Here is a 23,193-nt window from a genome sequence, read left to right as displayed (position 1 = left end):
CATTTTATTCAAGGCCTTCACATCTGGCAAGCAAAGGTACAACCTTTGAAGGGAAAAGAAAGGAGAAATWCCAAATWGTTCCTTTTATCATAAACAACTTTTGGAACCATTTGGCAAGGAGTAAATTCTGGACTTCTTCAATCCTGTCAGAGAGATTAGAATGGGAATAAAAATAACCTGAATTAACYATATAACTATATAAAAATAACCTGAATTAACTATACAGGATTAGCAAAATCCAACAATCTCTTGGGAGTTGAGCTTCGGGCTCCGAAGAGGTGCAAACACACTCAGCTCCAAACACCAGCATAAGAAAATGTCTCTTGCACAAAAAAAGTCTCTTATGCAGCAAAAGATACAAAGCAACARCTCTCCAGAGAAGAATTGAGCCTGAATTTAGCCTGGGCTACTATTATAATCCATCACCTCCCAGCCTAAGGGAAACAGATAGCAATACAATCAATATGTCAATGGTCACTGAGCACTTGGAGAACTGTGTGACCTGGTGATGCAAAATGAATCTGTGCTGCTTGGTCAGCTTGTTTAACCTATTTAAACTCTGTCCCAGCTGTCTCATTGATAAAAGGGCTTTAGCCAGGTATGGGATTTCAACACCCAAAACAGTTAAACAACCAACAACCATCGAGCTGCACTTTCCCAGAGTCCACTCAGCATCCCTTATCATCCCTTCCTATTTTCCCCCCACCACCTATTTCTTATTTTTTTATACCTACTCGTTACAGCGTGAATGAAATTACATTTCAAACTCATTAAGATAATAACTCCTCTGCGGATTTGTTTCGCAACTGAAACAATGCAATACCTCTTGTCTCTGATGGAATCAGGGTAATAAGGAGCCAAACAGCAACAAAACCACCCCAGAGATGAAGTTTAATGTCTTTAGATCCATAATATGATATTAAAGAGAACTGGTACAGAAGAGTCAGCTGTGTGATGTACAGGGCTTTGCCTCATTTTAGWGGGAACAATTATTTTTCCAGTGAAATTGAAGGGTGATCAAGGCATGTGATGGACCCAGGATCACCTCAGGATGCTCTTGAGCAGAAAACCAGAAATGTCTCATTTTCATTGTCTTTCATGAGCCTTCAGCACTAAGAAAATCCACAATATTGAGGCACCAGCAGCTTTGGGAGAAGCAGACTCAACTCCTTTGGTCAAACAGCTTGAGCAAAACACACTCATCCTACACCCACTTTTCTGAAACAAATTAGATGTGAATAATTAGATGAGGGTAAAGAAAATCCAGCTCAGCAGTGAGAGCACYGTTTGAATGTCCGTCTTACAGCACTCCCACTGCAGTGACTCAATGGGGGAACATTTTCACACCAAAAAAAATGCTTTCATAGGTCTGCTTTCCAACAGAAAGTCAATTTAATTAGAAAACTTCTCTTCTTAGATGCAAGTGAGAAAGGTCTGCACGCATGGATCAGGGCATCATCCCATAAACAAAGGGCACAATCTGTACAGATCATATTTTACTCATGGCTCCCAAGGATTCTGTGTTTGCCCTAGGCACCACTTCAAGAAAAAACACCTTATTGCTTTGGAAGATTGATCTAATTTCATTGTTTATTACATTTCACAAATTGCTTTCCTGGGTGGAAGTGATGAATAGATTGTAGYAGGTATCCTCCTCCAGAAGTTTTCCATCAGAACATTTAGAACAAACAGAACAGCACTTTCATGGCTTCCCAAATTTGTGTTTCTCCCCCTCTTTAAAACARTAAAAGCTCACTTCAAAGATAACATTTCAATCTCCAACAGGTGAGCACAAACTCAAGAGCTACTCTGAAGCACTCCACAGCCTTTTTCTTTTCTAAACAACAAAATTGTATCTGACATTAACAAAGCCATGGATGTTATTGGYAAGACTTGGCAGAATTCAGCACATTTTTAAAGGAACTGAGTGACTTTTTTAAAAGTCAGCAGTGAAAACTGGAGGTTATTTTTGGTTTGCTGGCACTCAGCTCAGCTCGAGCTTCTCGTCACTTTGGCTCCCCATTCTGAAAAAAAGAGGTGATGGATCCCAAAAGCAGAACCAAGGTTACAGGGAAGAAACCAAAACTCTGGAATTGCCCCAGAGAAGCGAAAACAGCACAATTGATGCAAAAAAGGCAGAAGGGAAAGAGGCAACAGAAGAGAGAGTGAAAATTCCTCCACCAAATATAAATGACCAAGAGGCAGTGCAAGATTTTAATTAYTAATTTGAAGTCAAACCCACCCAATCCCAATCACAGGCCTCTCTGAAGGATCAAACCTTATTGAACATTTCCCCCTCTTGATTCTGTCCATGCATCAGTCCCTTGGTGACATTTCCAATGCTCTCACTTGGAACAGAAAACAAATGTCAAACTTCTCTGCTGCAACCACAACCTTGATATGGTGAAACCACCCATTTTCAATCCATGGATGAAATGGCCATTTAGAGCCAAAGAAAAAGGAACAGTTAAGATATGGGTTAAAGCCAAAGGAATTCAGTTCAAAAATACAGAGTAAATTGAGTCCACCCACTGCAAYAGGCTTTTGCAATTTTCTGCCGCAAAGTTCGTTATAATTAGCACAACACCAAGCATGTTAACCCTCGGAAAAATCAATGGATTCAACTTTGGAAGACACAAAGTGAAATTCTCCATACTGAAATGCCTCTCTTTAGCTCCATAGTCATTAAGAAAGAGARGGCTTAGGAAAATCAATTATGGGCTTAACCTGCTCGCTCACAGAATGCATGTCAAGAGAGAAATACAAGGGTTTTTTAACAGYTGTTACTGAGCAGGTCCCCTTCCAGACAGCCTTCTTGGACCATGTTAAATCACCTGGTACTTCTGTAATCCACAAAGCCACCCAACTAGCAAAGCTCCCTTTCCCTTGGTTGTACATTGAATTCCTCCCATACAGTAATAAATCAAATGTCCTCCCACATCACCCTCACCAGCCCTACTTTGCCCACACTTCCTCTCCCCTCCCCTCCCCACACTTTCTCTCCAAATTCTGTTACTTTTGGATGTGTGGGCTGCAGAACACACAAATACCCTTCTCCTTGCCACTGTCAAACTAAATAGAGCAAACCAGCTGTCWGTGCATTTGGCTGCAGGGAAAGCCATATCCTTGTACTTTCCTTTACACAAAACTCCCTGGATTATTTTTTTTTTGTCCCCTCTCTGGTGTGACCAAGGCAGCCAGAGGATGAGCAGAGAGGGCCAACGGACACCACAGACTCAAAACCTAACAAACCCACTCCAAAAATAAATTTTCCTTCTCGTCTTAGATAAAGAAGCTGGTCTGATACCCAAGGAAAAATCTGCCAGAATTCAATCCATTCAATGCAAATACCTCAACATCTCAGCATCTGTTTGCACAAGAAAGGTGTTAAAGCTGAAGTCTAGGACAGAAAAGTTCAATCACCCATTCTAAACATAAATTTTCAAATCCCTGTCACCTACAAAGCAACCTGGGATAGTGGGAGTGTCCCTGCCCATGGCAGGGGGTTGGAACAAGATGAGCTTTAAGGGCCCTTCCAACCCAAACCTTTCTGGGATTTTATACCAAAACTTKGATCTCCTATTATCTGGAAACAAAGGGACTGATCTCAGTGTGACATTGCAAAAGCAGATGGAGACTGTCCATGCAAATGAACCATGCCTGCTCTTGGAAGGCACTGATAGATGGATAATCCTGTTAATTGAAAAAAAGGACAGAAAAGCTTTTCACAGTTAAACGCCCCATTCAAATTCCATCATGATTAAYAGCTCAACTGTCAGGGTACCCAACAGCAGAATGTCACTTCCAGCATCTATCTGGCAGAGATTTAAAAATCAAATTTCTGTGTGAGCCCAGCCAATGGACTGAGATATGATTGTGTGAGAAACACACAAGCTGTGTCTGAACTTGTTCACACCCCAAAAACTGATGGCAGCCCTGAAATAAATCTGATCACAACGCTGTTCCTCGATAAGGTATTTCAGAGGAATAGCAGCTGCTTGGCCATGATCAAAGATTTCAGTAGAAAACACTAATCTTGGTGGGGTTTTTATTCTAAAGAACGAGTTTTTTCCAGCTCTGCTGACCAGATTATCAACCAGCCTGCACCTTGTCATGGAACATTTGATTAAGAAACCAGAACTAAACTAATATCCATAAAACTCATATTCATAATACACATCTGAAAAATGACTCTGCAAACTCTAGCCCAAGCTGAGAATACTTTGAATTCACCATTTCTGGTCTCAAAGCAACCTGACCTCCAGCCAATACAGCCTCCATCTGCCCACAAAAACTTCCTACTGCCACATCAAGGGTGATGTACCTCACTGGAAAAAGGGGCTGGAGCTTTCTACTGCCTCTCTATGTCCTTCACCAATGGATTTCATATTTCCAGAACAATCAGGCAGGAACATATTTATTGCATGTTCAGATATAAAGATTTTAAGCCAAAGAAAAATTACATTTGAAGCAGGAAGAAAAAGTTTTCTTTGTTTCCTTTCACCTAAGAAAGGTGCTAAGGAAAGGTTATTTCTAGGGAACTCCTCAGCTTATGCCATTATCTCTAGCATGGGTTCAATATTTTGGCCTCCAGTGCACTAAATTTTGCTTTTTCTTCTTATAGTTCTACCCCAGTCCAGAACTTCATGAGGCAAACTAGGCAGGGCCTCTTTAGAAATGCATGCAGATGCCCCCTTTAAAAGAACATTAAAATGCCACAAACATTAATCAGATGAAAATTACTGAACATCCTTCTCATTAAAAAGAGCTCCAAAAAAAAGGCAGACTGAAAACTTGGCCCAGCAAATACCCTTTGCCATTTTTCCCTCATACCTACAGCACACATCCATGTCTAATTAACTCAGTCTAAGCACTTTCATTCATTCCTAGCTTTTCAATATTTAACTAAACTACTCATTTTTCAATTGTCAACCCATCTAAATAACTTTGCCAGCAGCGCAGCTCATCTYTTTCATAATTATAAGAGATAGGAAGAGTCTCCTTTCATCTTCCAGTGAACATGTATTTAGCTGGTTTCCAAATACCTGCTTGCAAATTGTTATCCAGGGCTGCTTCTTGCCCCTGGCAGTCTCCTTTCTGTAATTCAGCAACATTTTAAGAATCCAGCAATGTTCTGTACAGTGGTAGAACAGCACTTATTTTAAGATGTTCAAATTGTTTCCTGATGCCGATAAAAGTGATTCTTCAGCCTTTCAAGCCACTGCTACATCTCAGCAGAGTTCTTTTAAATCACTGAACACAGGAACACCTAAAATGTTTTCCCTTCATTTGGATGTAGAGCCAGAGTATCCTTCCAGTGGGCTCCCTACTAMCAACTGGTTTAAAATTCTAGAATAYACACTCCRTTTATTAASTAGCCTAAATGWTCTGCAGCCTTTTGAGGCTGGGTGAACTATTATTGYTCAGCCAGAACTTGTTCTGCCTTCCATTTCCAATCACCTTCAAGCTTAAATTTCACTTAACACACTCATTTCCACTTCTAATGTGGCCAGATCAAGGCAGCATATGGATATAGTGGTATTAATAAAAACAGAGGCACTCTGCTCTAATAGTGTGATCAACTAATCAAGCAAAAACTCRTAAAGCCACCATAATGAAACATTATAACAGMTTTATAAAAGACAGCAGCCCATCTWTCAGCATTTGACAGCACTGAGAAAAACTAATTACTAATAACACATCACACCAAACAAAACAACATATTTTGTTTAGTTCACTGRAAAAGGGTTTACAGCTCTTGGCCAGTGTCTTTCTCCTGTCAACACATCGAGTCATTTGTTAGCTATTAACTCTCCTGTGTGCTCACCCTTAATGCTGGATTTCTTATCTTACAAACCCTATTGACACAAAATCTCTCTCCACTTTGTACTGAGTCTGTCTTCCACTTCTGCCCGATTAACTCGTGTCAATACAGCAAAGGGAGCAAAAGAAAGCAGCAAAGTCAATACTCATCCATCACATCTCTGTGCAGCTGCTGCAGGGAGAGGAACACACAACCAAGGAAGTGGCTGCACGGGGCAGAAATTCATGTCAAAAATTTCATGTCAAATTTCTGTGTGGGCCCAATTTTCTGTGTGGAGCACCCCAAATATTCAGAGCAAAGACCACAGGCTGAAGCAGATGATGCTTTGTCTCTACTTTTGCAAATGGAAATGGCTCACAAGACGTGCTGTCCTGGTTTTAGGGAAATTACAAGCTGTGGTGGGATTTGCCATAGTCCCACTTCTTCCCTATGCTTTTTCTGCCCTTTCTGCAATTGCATTTCTCCAGCTAAATCACAAAGTACCCCTGGGAATAAAGGAAGGCATCATCACTGAACACTTAACTGGACAGGATGATCTCCTTTCTCCGCCAATCCCTGCAACAATAGGAGCAGCAGAGATCTGAATTCAGAACAAARAAGAAAGCATTTATCAGACAGAATAGCAGAGATTAAAGCATTTCTCCCTCTGATTGAATGACCACAGTATCACATTCCCTCTGCTCCTGCTGCTGCAGAGGAAGTGATTGAGCTCTGGCACAGGGGCCTTGCTGAGTGAGGAAGGGGGCAAATCCTCTCACCAGAATTTTAATCTCTTGCTCCTGGAACCAGGAAATCATTACCCAATGCAGCAGAGAAATGAATGCTACATCACGTCCAGCGGTCTCCCTGCTGGCAATTTCTACGTGAGAGAGTTTATTTCAAAGAGACTGGAGAAGGTATTGCAGACCTTTAAGTTACATGGGACCCATGAAGGGCTGAAAGAACTAAGAGACAAAAAGAAAGAAATGAAAACGAGAAAAAAATGAAATTGTGAACGTAATTTAAAGACAGATGGAAAGAGCCTGAGTGAAATCTGTGACTTCCACCGTGGAGCAGTAAAACACATTAACTCATCTTGCCAAAATACATGCTGCAAAAGATATTATTTTAGTACCTTTTACACACTCCYGGGCTTCGCTCAATTGAGGTCTCTCAATTTCCAAGCCTCATTTCTCCTTTCCAGTGGACAATGTTGGAGGTGCCAGGAAGAGAAAAAGGTAAGATTCCAAATGCTGGATTAATTCCCATTTGAAAAGCCTTGTGCCTCCTCTCCAATCCATCCATGCTGAGCAGAGCCCACCTTGCACAGAGATGGAATTTCTGGCTGGGGCAGTGACTGCTGCCCAAAAAGGGTGTGGAGTGTCCCTCACTGCCCAAAAAGGGTGTGGAGTGTCCCTCACTGTCCAAAAAGGCTGTGGAGTGTCCCTCACTGCCCAAAAAGGGTGTGGAGTGTCCCTCACTGGGGATATTCCCATCTGCACCCAACCCTGTGCCCTGTGCTGGCCCTGCCTGAGGACGGAGGTGGCACCAGATGACCCCACTGTGGTCCCTTCCAACCCTGAACCATTCTGTGATTTAAAAACAAACAAATAAACAAACAAAAAGGGCAAGTTTTTGCAACAGAAAAAAAATTGAGGTTGTAAAGAGCAGCAAATTTGGCACCATTCCCTTCCCACTGTCTTCCAAATAAGAGTTAAAGTTTGCTACAAGAAATCAAATTCAACACAATGCAAAATTTACACAGGAATGCCCAAGTCAAGGCTTTCTAATTTCCTTTTGATTTTTTTCCTTCTGTAGAAATCAAGCAGTGGGAAAAATAATGCAGATTTTTTTTTTTTAAAAAAAGGAAAAGGTTAGCTATCCAGACATTTGCTAAGAGGCAGACAAAGCTAATGAGTGATGGGATACCTGCTTTGCATGCTCCAAAATAAATCTGCACTGGCTCCCTGAATGATTAAATGGATGCTATAAAGGAATTATTAAAATAAATTTATTTAATGTGGTTCTGTGTCCAAGCTCTCTGGCCATTAGATCATTTGCACAAACAAAAAGCAGACTGATTTATCACAGCCATTACTGCCAGCCTGTAAAGCTGAGCACGTTTCATTGAGGTTTCAGGTTAGTGGGCAGAGGACTCCATGTGCCAACTGTGCCTCACATGGACATCATGTTCTGCTTTTGTGACATCTGAGACAAACAGGGCTCATAATTCTGATGGATTAAGGGGCTTTCAGTTTGTTTATTTTCAAATGGAAGCAGCAAAACAAATGGTCCCTGCTCCAATATGGCATAAAGGATCCCAGCTCAGCCTCTGCCCCCTCTGTGGCTCCCAGGCTGTGCTGAATGGGAAGGGTGGGTAAAACACCTGAGAGATGAGTTCAGGACCTATCTGGAGCTGTCACTTGAAGAAATCATCATCAACATTTCACAGGAACATTTACCAGCTGTTAAGGCATGATGAAATCAGAACAGACAAAACCACGGGCATCAGTTCTCYGACAGTTTTAATGTCAAAAGGTATTAAATGAAGCTGTGACCCATGTGGGGATCAGACACCAGCCTGGCCACTCTCTGAAGGAAAATTCAGAGCCAAATGCTGCTCAACAGTTAAGAAATGTCAAACACATCAATGGAACCACCCTCCAGTGACCGCCTACCTTCCCACACTATTTTAGCTTTTAAATGCAGCAGGAGTAATTAACCTCCTGCAAGCAGATGTATGAAATCATAAAGACTTATGGGTGGCAGATAGAATAATTGCAATTTACAGATAAACCAGAGCTGCTCCTCAGCAGTCAGCTAGGAAGGGTCTCAGCTACACCATATTGTACATATATATATTAAAAAAAAAAAATATATATATATACAGCTACACAGTGTACAGAACTCACTGAACCTTTTCATGAAAAGGCAAGAGCCAGCCTCCCTCTCCTCCTCACATTTGGATCAATGCCTCAAAGCGTAAACCAGCTCCTCAGATGAAAGGAAAAGGAGGAATTTTTTAACAATGAAATTCATTCTCAGCTGTGACAGGTTGGGGTTTTTTATTTCTGCACTGGCTTCACAAAGCAGATGATCCTGGAGTTGCAGTTTCAGCCTTCCAGTGACTTGCAAGCATCCTCCCTGAACTAAATGCATCACTGCAGTGGACACCACCACTCGTTTCTTAATTTTTATGACCCACTATATTAAAACCAGTTTAAATGYAATAAAGTCTGCAACATTTACAGCTACAAAATATGGGAGGGCCATAAAATTAGCCAAGCATAAAGGTAAGGGAGTCTTCAGCATCCTCTGCTCACTTTCCAGCGACAATATACACAGAATTGGCATTGGACTACAAAATCAAAAGGAATTTAAATCAAATTAAAATTCTAAAAACCTTTTCTCCTGCCTGCTAGGGGCTCAAGGGACATTAACACACACAGACTCACTCTTCTGCATTGTTTCCTCAAGTTTTCATTCTCACTTTCTAAAATTTGTTTATCAAAGTGGTGCTGTGAAATATTGATGGTTTCCCCTCCTACGTGGCTTTGCTCAGCTGCAGCTGGTTGGCAGTAATGGCATTCTTTTCCTCTTCACTTCACACTCCACCCCTTTTCTCCAGAAGATGGGAGTTAGAASAGATAATTCTTACAATCATAGAATATCCTGAGTTGGAAGGGACTGACAGGGATGGAGTGCAACCCCTGTGCCTGCCCAGACCCCCCAAAAATCCCATCCTGTGCATCCCTGGCAGCGCTGTCCAAATGTTGATGGAGCTCTGGCAGATTTGGGGCTGTCACCATTCCCTGGGGAGCCTGGGCAGTGCCAGCAGCCTCTGGGGACAGCAGAACCTTTCCAGGTCTCCAACATAATCCTGCCCYGGCCCAGCTCCAGCCCTTCACAGGGAGCAGAGATCAGAGCTGCCCCTGGAGAGGAGATGCAGCCCCGATGAGTGTCCCCTCAGTTCCTCCAGCTGAACAAACCAGGAGACCTCAGCCAGTCCCTGCATGACTCCTCCTCCAGCCCTTTAACCATCCTCACAGGTTGCTCTCTATTTCTTCCTCTTGTCTCCTCTCTCAGTCACTCACACACACCTTTAAAATATGTCCTGCAAACCAGCAAATCCACACCGGAGCAAAACTTGGGACTGTCACAACAAATCCCTGCTACARCACCAAAACAAAGCCATCCCACAASTCTTCCCACCTCTCTGTCYCTCCATGGGCTGYACAGGAATTCTCTGCAGAGTGATCTATTCCAGGACCATGAATACTGCCAGCTTCCTCTCCTCCTTAGGAGGGTTYCCACTGTTTTCTTTTTAGGATTCTATTTGATGAATGGGATGGAAAGCTTGAAGCAAAACAAAATGTACCTGCTTTATTTCCTGTTTATATTTAGAAGAATTCAACAAAATCTGTTTGGGGCATAGGCAAAAGCTTTAGGRTTTGCAAGTGACTGAATGTTGAGAAAGCCCTGCACAGAGACGTGCTCTGGTAAATTCTGTCATAAGGTTTGTTAACTCCCAAGCCAGAGGGCACATTGCTGACTTGCTGAACATTACACACAAGTCCCGGGTCAAAATCAGAGCCCAGAATAAAAYTGCTTCCAAAGGTCCACTGAGTTTTGAATGTTTCTGCAGCCCTGTCTTACAGAGGTSTCTCAAAATCCAGCCTCTCCCTCACCCTCTTTACCTGAAGCAGCTTTAACACATTAAAAAGCACCACATCATTGACCACGAGAGGAACAGATATCCCTSTACACACTTGAGAAGAACATAAATAACATTTACTGTGCTTCAGAGAGGCTCCAGTCCAGGTCAGGTGTGAAAACACAGCAGACACACATTGCTTATACCATCAGCCTCCTTCTACAAAAAGCATTTTTACAAGTCCTGGATCATCTCTGCTGCAGGACTTTCTGCTGGTCCCAAATTTCCTGCACTTGAGCCTCTCCTGACTCAGTGATGAGTACCCAGTGGCATAAATCCCAGTATGGGAATATGTATATGGTTCTGTATTGGTAACAGAATGCAGAATTGTACCAATCCTCATGGATTTCATATCCAAGCCTTTCTTTCAAGTTTCAAGAATGTGCTTTGATATCTTGCAGCAGAGACAAAGATGTTGGTCACCTTCTTTGAAGGAAGGTAACTAGAGAAGGAACTTACTCTTGAAAAGTGCTGTGATAAAAAAAGAATTAGAAWTTAGCCTGAGTGATCAAACAGGGAACCATCTACACTGAGCCCTTGGCTTGATTCACTGCTTTAAGGACAAGAGGAACTTCYTCAAAGTCTGCACACGTTAACAAAAGATGCCACTCACTTTATTTTTAAAACATCAAAACCAATGAAGGCTGAGGCTGCCTGACCAGGACTGCTGGGTTTGCAGGGAGAAGGACACAGGAACTTCTGTCAGCCTCAATGACAGCTCCATTATCCACAGTGACTCTGCTCTCTCCTGTTCAGTTCTCATCCAGGAATGAGACACCAGTCTCCAGAGGATGGGAAATGWGAAACTACTAAAACTTCATCTGCTCTCCTGTGTTCAGTTCAAGACCTTCAGCATTCATTCAGGGAAGATGTGAAGTAGTTACTTGAACACGAAATTTTAAAATCCAAATTAAAAGCTTGCAAAAAGTGAGGAATTCCTGCCTTATATGTGGCACATACATTTGAAACAAAGCTCACAGTTCACCATCCATCAGTTTGCCACTGAGCCACAAATTTCCCAAGGGAGTCAGAATGAATTTAGAGTCTCCTCTGCCTTTAAGTATTAATGAATATTTCTTCTGTAAGCTCAAGAATGTCCCCCATCCTTGTTTACTCACAGAGCCCTCTCCTCTGAGCAGCAGCTTGGTGAGATGGCACAGCCTGGGTGCTCTTCTTCACCAGGAAAAGCTCTCTCTGCAGTTCAGAACATTCACATCCTTCTGAAAAAGGGCACATTCTCCACCCAGCAGACCTGCATTCTGGTTTGAGGAGATGACTGGAATGCAATTTCTCTTGGCATAAAGGAATTTCCTTGGAGGCATCAGCAATCCATGCAAATGAAAGGTTTCCAAAAGGTCACTGGCGATATAAAATGTAATTAGCTTAAAAACAACAAGTATTTTTAGGCACTACTCTGCCCCAGGTTATCTTACTGTTACTTGTTTTTTTGTAATCAATCACTGTTATTATCAGTATTTTTTCCCCACTTTTGGATGCAATCAGGAAAGAAAAGATCTGACAAACACACTGTTGAAAGACATCATATTACTCTCAAATAGGTGGGTTAGAGACTTGCCACCCATGGCTGTGCACAAACTACACATCATGATTCAAGGTAACACAGCAGCAGGTGCACTTTTATTAACAGCACACAATTAAAAAAAAACCTAAACAAGTTAATTATGCTGCTATTAAGTCCAAACAGTCACTCAAAATTGACAAAAAAGATTTTGCCATGAGAACCAACATCCCACTTGGTATTTGTACCTGGCCTTTCCAGAGCCAGCAGAGCCCACAGCACTTGCAGAAGGGTTCAGGGAACAATGTTTTGATCCTAGGAAATGTTTGAACAAACAAAGCAAAACTCATTCAGCAGTCACTGCTTTGGCAGCTCAGACTTGCTGCTGCACCCGAGTGCCCAGAGGAGATAAGTCAAACAACRGAGCAAAATTATTTTATTGACAGTTTAGGAAATAATATTTTTGGCTAATATAAAATTGAAGTTCTGGTCCCTTAACTGCAAGGCTGACACGCCAGTGCTGAGTCAGTGAAGCACAGGATTTGCTGGGATGTGGCTCCAACAAAAACACAACACACACTGTTTGCTTTTGAGTTACTTCTGTAAGGAGAAGAAAGTTCATTCTAGATTGTCTGATCCAGTATCCAATTCTGGATCCAATTATTCCTATTCTGCTAGCAGAACTGGCCAGTCTGTGTCTCATGGGTGCTAGCAGCCCTTTCATCTCCTCTAATACCTGTCCCAAGAGTGCCCACCACCTCTTCTCTCAAACTGTCCAATTGATTAATCAAGTTAAACTCCAGCAATTGTTCTCAGCTCGAAGGCTTTTGCTCCTCCATCAGATGTGAGCTCTGGCTCAGTGCCCACGTGTGTGTCTGCTGCTAATCCTATCAGAGGCTCTAATAAAAGGTATTACTCCTCCTTACAAACCTGGCTCTGCTGATTCTCCTGTGATTCATCAAAATGCACTCTGGATTCAACAAGCTCCCACTCTCACACCAGAGRGAGATTTGCAGAATGAAAAAAAGAGTCAGAGTTCACTCAGGGAGTTGGGAGAGTGACCCAGGCAGACAGCCCTGGTACAATTCTGTCCCTGGTAGAGCAGATTCGAGGATAGGGGATGGAAGCAGCCCTTCTCCATGCTCCTCACTGCAAGAGAATGAGCTACAAAGTGACTTCAGTCCAACTCTGGAAGTAGATAAAGAGGTCTCAACATAAATGATGCATTTGGTTTACAAAGGTCAATTAATGTATTGYCTCATAACAATTTTTAGTCCAACACACGGTGCAAAAAGAGGATTTTTCATTAGGATAATCCATGGAAATGTGCTGCTTTGTCAGTAGAGTCCCATTAAATAAAACCTCACAGCTTTTTCTTAAAGCATACGCTCTATTTTATTAGTTGTAGATGCTTTGGACTCTATGTACTGCAACTGCCATAGGCTAGATCTGATAATCTCTTATTTGWACAGTCAGAAAGGGACACATTTTGGTTTATTTCCATAAATATTTCAAAAGCTTTCTCTGGCTGAGAAACACAGAGCCTCTTGAGTAGTTATTCCAGTCATAAGAATTTGATTGTTGTTGCTTGAATAAAAGGAAAGCTCGGGGAGTTTGTTGTGGGGGTTTTGATGGGCTTTTTTTTTTGGCGTGTGTTTTTTTGTTGCTGATTTCCATCTCTTAACACTGAGAACATATTTTAAAAGTTATGAATATGGACATTGTTTTAAATATTGAAAATATGTAAAAACAGCCCATACATAAAATATGACAAGGAAATTACATTTTGCTGGAACACCGTTCTAAACTCTAACAAAGCACCATGCCCCAACCTTCTCTCTGACCACACACCCAGCCCCAAAGGGACCCTGAATGTGTGATTCCATCACAGTTTAAAAAAACAAAAACAAGTCACCAGCAACAAAATATCTGGATCAGTWGCCATCCACCCCTTCTGAACCCATCTCTATCCCCTCTCCTTCCWAAGGAGAGACATTCCTGCAACAGAACAACTGCAATGGGAATGGTCAGCGCTTCTTCTGAACCATAGGGCATGGCTGAGCCACAACTGCCTGAAAAGTCACCAAATAGTCTTTCACAGAGACACAGAGAGGAACTGACTGTAAACACATTTCCCTTCTGTGATGCCCATGCAAGAACTAAGCAAATGGTCAAAGTTCGGGATTTTAAACAACAACAAAATTTTTCTTTTGCAATACATTTCCTTCAAGAAGAAATCTCGTGGACAAAGCTGGAGAAAGGAGGAAGCACCAGAAACGCACAAAGATCTTTCCAGTATCTACCATAGGACTTTAGCAGCAACATTTCCTAAGAAGGCCTTGCCTTGACTCCTCCAAACCAAATTCTCCTTCCTTACCCAGATGCTYCAAAAGTATCTGATCCTTCTCCAAAAGCTGCACCAGAGGCTGCAAAAGGCACAGCTGGACCAGGCAGATCCCAAGAGCTGGAGCACCTCTCCTATAAAGACAGGCTGAGAGAGTTGGGGATCTTCACCCTGGAGGAGAGAAGGCTCTGGGGAGACCTTATTGTGGCCCTCAGGTGCCTAAAGGGGCTTATAAAAAGGAGAGAGAGGGAATTTCATACAAGCAGGAAGTGTAAAACCAGGGACAATGGTTTTAAACTAACAGAGGGCAGGTTTAGATCAAAAGGAAGAAATTCTTTACTCAGAGGGTGCTAAAGCACTGGAACAGAGGGGGCAATAATTTTTAAAATTTATGTGTTTGAGGCCAGGCTGGATGGGATGGGAGTGTCATCCCTGCCTGTRGCAGTGAGTTGGAAGCAGAAAATTTTTRAAGTCCCTTCCAACCCAAACCACTCATCGAATCCGTGATTGGAGCTCTCCGCAGGACGAGCTTCTCAACCAGGCACATTCACATCAAGATGTTCTCCAGCTTCTTCTTCTCTTCCCTTTCGCTTGTACCATTTTTTAGCTAATTGGCTCCAGAATTTATAACGCTGGTGACAGCAGCCTGGCTGARGCAGGCAGAGSAGGAGGAGGAGGGGAGGGAAGGCAGACCAGTGCCAAGGCTGCCGGCACCATCTCCCGTCCTCGGCGAGTTACTGCAAACACCAGCGATGCTCCCTCGCTCACCCAGGGGATCTCATCCTTACAAACAGCACCAGACAACTTCAGAGGTTTTTATGCAGACTCCAGAAAAAGCAGGAATCCAAATAGGAAGTGCAGCTAAAACCACCGAGYTTGAAAAGGAGAAAATTAAGCAGCCGATGGGGCGGGGAAGGGGGGGAATGCAATTACAGCAGAAAAAAAAAACTGTGTTTCACCATTAGCATCGCACAATAAGAAGGTTTGTCAGGCACCGGTTTAGCCTACACATGTTCACATCCGTCAGCATTTCCATGATAAATCCTAATTTTCGCCATTGTTGATCACATTGAACTAAAACTTGGTATGCAAGTTTTTAGCACAGATGCTCAAATAAATTATGCACATTAGTCATTTAACTTTCAGAGCAGCAAGAGAAAGCTGCTTTTTGGGAGGGGGTTGACTGCAATTTATGACAAGTTTTTTTTTTTTTTGCCTTACACAGCTAAAAAAGACAAGCAAGCTCACTTTTTGAATAAACTTTCCGAGCAGTATTTCTTTTGTATAGATGATAAAACTTTGACAGCAGGGGAATATTTATAACTAATTAAAAATGCCTTACCACCACCACCAGTGATATACTTTCAGTATTTTGCTCTATGCATTCACGTGTGCTTACAAGCAGCCACAAAGAATATTAAGCACAYAATGAAAATAGCAATAAGAGCAGCCTGAAGGCAGCAGGCAGTAGAGATGATGCGATGCAGATGAGAAATTGTTCAAGAAGCAGTTAGTTATGGAGCTGAACAAAGTGTACATGCAGATATGATCAACTGATTGAGACATCCCAGGCCAGACAATCTATTTTTCAGCTATGACTATATTCTATGCAGTGTTTGAACTCACACCACTTCACAGCAGGTTAGAAAAATCCTATAGAATTCAGCTTTTCATTGGTAAAATGTCTCAGTTTATTCTGGTTGTCCTCATCAATCTGCTCAAAATAAACAGCATCAACAGTACCCTAAAGTGCTTTGGAAAAATCCATAGTCTTCGAAACTCCTGTTATTACAGCAGCTACAGTAGGTGTTCGGGTAAATGAGTATAAAAAGACACAAAATTCATTCTGCATTCTGCCACCAATCTTCCTCTGGCTYCCCATGACTGCTCAGGAAAGCTGTATTGCAGTTCTAGCATTACAAATTAATAGACAAAACTGTTAAACAAATCCTTGTTTGGCTGTTGATGTCTTCCACTGAAGCACAGTTTAGGAGCTATGGTCAGTACCATCGTTCTAACATATTATATGGGTAGAAAAAGATGTGTACTTGGRGGAGAAAGGCACAAAAATTTTTAACAGGTGAGGCTAGATAGGAATGAATGTGTTTTACTTGCCTTAAAAACAGCGAGGTGCAGAGTGGGCAGCACATGTGAGCAGAGATGTTTGGTTTCATTCACGAGGTGAGTATGAAATAATTCGAGTCTCTGAATGAAGTGACTCAGCACCCAGAAAAAACACCCCAGAAAAACACCCCAGAAACCAAGCCCAGACGTTTTGGGGTCCTTTCATCTGCCTCACCCATGGAACCATCCTGGTGACTTCAGCACAGATTGCAGAGATATCACCAAACTGACAGGCCCTACTCTTCCCAACTCCCATCCCATTTTTCAAGGCATACTGCCACGCTGCAGAAGCAATAAAAGACAAATCCCTAAGAACTGGAAATCTTAAAGCACTACAGTTCCCAGAGCTCTGTACAAAGCTTGGCAGCAGGCTGAATATATRGTTTTACATAATACTACTGGTTTCAAAGTAGAGTATTTCTGTACTGCTGCCTACTGCACAGCTGAGATTACAATTCCTCCCTTTGTATTCATRTCACAAATACAACATGGATGTGGGRMACTCTGCCCATCAGCCTCCTGTAAATCATTAATTTGATCATAGCATCCCTCTGCTAAGAAGGAAAGAATAAGAATAATGAAAATAGCTAATAAGTCTTGACTTCTAATTACTTCRATAATTCTAAATATTCATCCTGGTTTCTGGGAACTCTGGGCTAGTATTCAGATACATCCATTTCACCGAGAATTTTTAGGAATTTTAATCTCRCAGAAGTGGAAGATTTATAATGTAGATATGAGTCATGCCCAGGAGAAATGCAAGGCAGATTTCTCCTTGCCCAACTTTCAAAGTGTAGCTCCCAAACACGCTACCAAGAACAGCCTGTGCTTCCTATCGAATTAACTGGATATTTTTACCCATTTTTCTGGTCAATAATGCCCACTGCTACCACGGGAATGCTGAATCAGCATCTCCAGATGAGCACTAACAAATAGAAGCCATTGTTCATCCCAGTAATAACGAGATGCACAAACATTGGGGATGTTGGTAGGAACAGCCAGGGTCAATCACCACCCTGCAACAAGAACAACTATTAAGGACAGAGTTAAAAAGCTTCTAMAATTTTTTAAAAAATCATTAGAAGTGATCAGAGCACTGAACAGAGTGCTCTCACAGATTATTCTTGAATGTTTTCCCAGAAGCACAGTCAAATAAAAGGTAAGGAAGCAAGTACTAATATTTGYACTGGTTTTGCACTCTACAGTCTCTACAGAGCTCCAGGCTGAGCAGATGGTATCATTAGAGCTTTGTCTACCCCTCTAGGCTGCTTTTTCAGGCTTTTTCTACTTTTTTTTTTTTCTTCTTTTTAACAGAGAGAATAGTTCCAAGAGTTTGAGAACCAAAGTTGCCTGGTTTCCTATGGATTTTTTTCTCTACTACTAACTCAAGCAGGTTTCTTTTTCTCACTGACTCAAGCAGGTTTCTTTTTCTCCCACCAAAATGACATCAAAGATGAAAAGCATGGAAACAGTGCCAACAAGATTACCATGGTACTCTGGAATGCCAGAAACCTTTGGAAAGCATGGTGTGGCAAAGATGATGGATTGTGGTGCTGCCTGGGTGTCAGGACAGAGCTCCCCCAGTGCTGGGCTCCCTGATCTCTAATGGAGATTTCCCCAAAAATGGGACATTCCCAAGGGTTGGCTTGCAGGGCTCTGATCCCTAACAAAACCTCAGGATGTCCCTCCTGGATGTGGAGATCTGAATTCCTTAAACTTGCTGGAATTCATGATTTTCAAGACCTCCACCATCTGCCAAGCTTGACAGAACACAACTTGCGAGTTCAAAAGTGTAGGGTAGGCACAGACAAATCTCATCTACATACACACACAAAGCACAGTAATAAGCCTCACTTCCTCAGGAAATCAGACTAAAAATGGCACAATCATGAAAAGCAAAGGTCTGGGCAAAATCCCATGTTTTTCAAATTGGAAGCATAAGTCAATGTCTTGGCTAAATAATTTTTTGCCTTCTTATTTTCTACTAACTATATAATAGAAAAAAAAAATAGGAAAACTTTGTATCTACCTAATTAGAGTCATGAATAACCAGATGTTGCTCCAGCAGCTGATTATATGAATATGTAGAATGGTCACTTAATGAGACACTGTCGAGTACCTTCTGGTTTAGGAGTGCAGCAAAGATCTTTTTTGGAGGAAAGAAAAAGCAGCACCTACGGTCATTTCTTCATCACCTCACTCTGTGAAATGAATGCAGAACCTGCCAGCAGTTAATATTGCCCTGAAGCACTGTGAATAAATGTTTGCCTGGTATTAGGTACACAGACACTCCACATATAAATCAAGGTGCAATGTGCCATATAGATGAACAAAGGAAGAAAAAAAAAAACCCTGCCTAGTTCTATATTAGACATTAAGTGCTTCTTTTGATCACAAAATAACTCATAAAGMCTATTAAAGAGCCAGCACTTCTCTCTCTGTCAGATAAAAGACACTTCACAGTAATTAAACTTCTGTCCAACTTTCCCAAAGATTAGGGGAAGAAGTCTGACAGGCTCTATTTGTTTTTGTGACTGACACTCATCGGGACATCCAAGGAAAAAGAGAGGTTGGGCACTAGATTTACAACACTTGTGAGCTAACAGCACTTACAAAGATGGACAGTTCTGGGCTTATCATCACTCATTCATTTTTTCTTTGTATTAAAATAAAAAAAAAAAAAATCACTGCTGCCCAACCCCAAAGCATTTTCTGTTCAGTTTGCAATCTACATTTCCTGGTCTTCAATAGTTTGGGGTTTTAGTTCATTTTAAGCAACAACACACACAGCAGGTTTTTTTGTAAATCAGCCTTACATGATTTATATGAATAAAGGTGGTAAACAACCATGTCCCTTAACAGAACTCCGTGASCACTTGCAGCAGGAAAATCCTTTTCCAAACCCATTCTCTGTGTCCCTTTTCCCATCTGAAACAATATGTCAGAGCACATGGCTGCGTTTGTGACACGAGGTGATGGCAATGAGCCATCAGCTCCGTGATCTCAGCACCAGAACCAAGGATTTACTGCTCTTCCATTCTCCTTTGTGTCCTTCATCCTGCCCAGAGCCAACTCCACCTATGTGTTTCCTCCTATTTGACTTTCCACAGAACATCTCAAGGTCCAAAGGCAATATTGCACTGAGACCAYAGAGCAAAAGTAGAAATGGGAGGGAGCACAAGCAAACATTTTCATGCCTGTCTTTCAGCAGAGCAGCAAAGCTCATGGCCTGTCTTTCAGCCAGAAAGCAGCATCATTCCTTCACATGAGCCATCTCACAGGACAACATCTCAAATTCTAAAATAATTTGCCAGGATTGTTTTAGGAAATCTCTCCAGAGAATCCAAATATGCAGGTAGGAAGCAGGCACAATAAATATGCATCTTTTCACACTAAAGAAGAAGTGTAACTGCTACATCATTTCTCCATAAGACAAATCTTATGAACCACTTGGCTGGCTTTCCATATTCCAAACTACAACCACAACACACATTTCAGTGCACCACACCTACAGCATTCAAGGGGAAAATATCTGAGAAAAATGGCCTTTAACGAATGGTGGCTGCTTGGGTAAACTGACCCATAATTAAACACCTTCCTTTCATCACCTTTTCCTAAACAGAAGAGCAGCTCCACTCCTTGCTATCCAAGTGGCCCTGAGCAATCCTCTTTGGAGCTTTTGAACCGTTGGATTGTTATCTTTGCTCTGCAGTTAAAAAGCTCCACGACACTTCCTGCTGCTGCTGCTGCAAGTATAATTTACTCTATTTATACRACTTCTAGCAACACACTCCAAAGCAGCACTGAGAGTCCATCACGCACGATTAATGGCACTTTCAGCTCCATTACTCAGCCATCCTGAAGGTGCCAAGAGCAGTGAGCTGCTGCTCATGGGCTCAGTGCTAAAGTGACCCTCTCCTCCTGCCCCATGCTGGGGAGGTTTTTTCTCCCCTTAGCAAAAATAGCACAACTCAAACACGTAAACAATCGCCGTTGAAAGAAATTGATTTCAACCTACTGCTCAGGAAATTCAGTCCTGTGGCTCTGTGTCTGAAAGCATCCAAAGTGAGTGATGGAGCAAATAGGAGATGCATCATCATTTGATYTCTGGGAGGCCTGGAGATGCTGGCATCTGCACAAAACACAGATTGCAGGGCAGATCCCCACACAGGGAAACACCACAGCAAAGGTGGGTTTGTARTGATGTGCCCTCTTGGTGCTGGGATCATCTCCATGGCCTTTTAACTACACAAACACTGGTTCTAAAAAACACTCAGAACGAAAAATGACATAGCATGATTTTTTTCTGTTTAGAGAACCTATTTGGAAAAGGTTTCCCAGTGTTTTTATCAACCATAAATCCCAATTCTAGATCAACTACAGGACAGTGGAAGCAGAAATAGCAGCAGGCAAGTGACTCCCAGTGACTGAGGAGGGTGGAAAGATGGCATCACTGGGAATAAAAACCCAGATGATCGTAGGGTAAAGACAGAGAATATTTAGTTTGTAAAAAAAAAAAAAAAACCCTCCATCTTCCAGGTACTCTCCTGAATGTGGTTAAAATTTGGTGATGAGCACACACACAGCCACTGCACAGAAATATCTGCCATTTAGGGAAGAGAGTCGTACAATTCTCTTTGATATGACCCTCAAATCCCTTCTCCTAAACATCATTTTGTACTGTAGCAACAGGCAAGAGAGAGAACTATGTGATTCTCTCCATCAGTGCCACAAAAAGAAATTCAGATGCCACATCCTGATTATGTTTTCTTAAGCATCTTCGAATTTGTTAATTTTAATAGAGAAAACTTGACTTTTTTAGGGTACAGACAAATTTTATAGGTTTTGTACTGCACGTTGCTCTACACACACATAACCACTGACTTTATAAATCAAATATTGCACTATCAGCACCAAAAAATGTACTTCAGCTAAGGGCAAAAGGAAAAAAAAAAACAATAGAAAGCTGAATAAGTGCTGGGCTCCATCACTAGAGGGAGGCATGATCACATATTAAGGTACTKTAATTCACAGACAATCCTGAACACAATTATTAAACAAATAAAAGAGAAGACCATCAGCTAAATCTGGAGAAGATTTATGGAAAGRAGAAAATTAGGTTTGCTTCTTTAACAACGTTTTATATCAAAAAACTCAGAATGTTCTGCTGGGGAACTTTCAAATCACCTGTAATGAAAGGTTTTTAAAAATTTATCTTATTGCCTTCTTTYTAAGGCAGAATAAGGTAAGTGATAGAAGAAAGTAAAAACTATCAGTTTCAGAAATGTCACACAGCATTGCATCAGGAAAATGTTAGAATTTTAATTTGAGCAGCTTTACAGCCCATTTAACTTGAAATCAAAAAGTRATTTTAATCATGTTTTTATTTTTAAACTAAATTGGCACAATTATATCTAGATGAACAGACACTACCAAAAAGCTGCTTTTTCAACACATGACTCCCCTTGGCCATTAATAAATTTAGAAAAAACACTTTCCTGAGAGGCTGTGAAAAGCAGCATAAAAAACAACAACCCAAATCAGTAACTCAAACACTACCATCATTCTTTTATTTGATCATTTAGTCAGCTGCAGGTTTGAGGGCTTGCTTGGTTTGTTTTTAATATACTGAATGTCTTTTTTATATTGGTGAGATCTTTCTCTTCCCCCTGTAAACTTCACAGYAAAAAGCACCAAATTTGGCTGGCTCACTTGTGGGAATTCACACTCAGCTGCCCATTTTACAAGTGACTAAACAGTTTCATTAACAGCAGGGGCACAACCAAAGCTTTTAACACCTGGCTTAAATCCTGTCCATCATGGAGAAGGTGGAACCAGAATCTCCTGAACCCAAATGCAGCTCCAGCCTCGGGAAACACATCAGCAAATGCTGCTCACCCAGCGCTCAATCACACAGTGTTTAACTGCTTTACATTCAGTTTTTACGCCAAAGGCTGAAATTCTTCCCACTCCTGCTGCTACAGACCCTGTGATACAAACAGTCCAGGGCTCTTTGAAAGGCAGAGGTGTTGTTGGAACAAGGACAGACAGGAATTAAATGGGGAGGGAAGTGAGGATCTGTGCACCGAGGGTGAAAAGCATTTTCTGACTGCAGAAGCGTGCTCAGAAAGGCTGTGGAACCAATGCAGTCTGKAAAGTTTAGCTCTGGCAGATTCATTTCCCCATTAGGTGTTCACTCCCACAGGAAGGCAAAGGTTTAAACACCCTCATGTTTCAAATATACATCTCACTCCACAAACACACTGCTCCTCTCAAAGCCTTGCAGTGCTTTGCCACCAAAACTGCCAACAGCCTTTTCCTCCACCATCTCTACAACCTGGGCCTTCCAGCAGCCAAACCCCAGTCCTCAGAGTCCCAACTCCCTCTCCCACACCCACATTTTGCTTTGTGACATTCCCTTTCCAGATGAAATGGTCAGGGAAAGAAACTCACTGCCCCTTGCAAAMACTGCAACTCATAACATAAAGCTTGATTAACTCTTCACTGCATCACCCATAGTTCWTCCTTTTCYTTCTGGAAAGATTTCAGTCAATAAAAAAACTTTTTATCACCATGAGAAAGCATGGAAGGGCAGCACAGAAGGAAATTCAGAGAGCTGGTCTGACAGTTTGCAGCCTTTGTGTCCTTTCTCTGTTTAACACAGCAGCATCCCCTCCTGGAGTCACTCA

The 23,193-nt window shown here is 41.8% G+C and overlaps 1 protein-coding gene across 1 annotated transcript in view; it reads right to left on the bottom strand.

Annotated features, from left to right (window-relative positions):
• LOC130575686 (mitotic spindle assembly checkpoint protein MAD1-like) overlaps window positions 1–23,193 on the bottom strand; it is a gene marked incomplete at its 3' end in the record, with an annotated part of 188,555 nt that overhangs the window by 130,148 nt on the left and 35,214 nt on the right. The window lies entirely within an intron of this gene.

The sequence above is a fragment of the Malurus melanocephalus genome, unplaced genomic scaffold (assembly GCF_030028575.1).
Source record: "Malurus melanocephalus ecotype Western Australia unplaced genomic scaffold, MMel_1.1 scaffold_115, whole genome shotgun sequence".
Classification (NCBI taxonomy): Eukaryota; Metazoa; Chordata; class Aves; order Passeriformes; family Maluridae; genus Malurus; species Malurus melanocephalus.
Note: the sequence above shows the minus strand (reverse complement) of the source record. Positions and strands in the feature narration are given on the sequence as shown.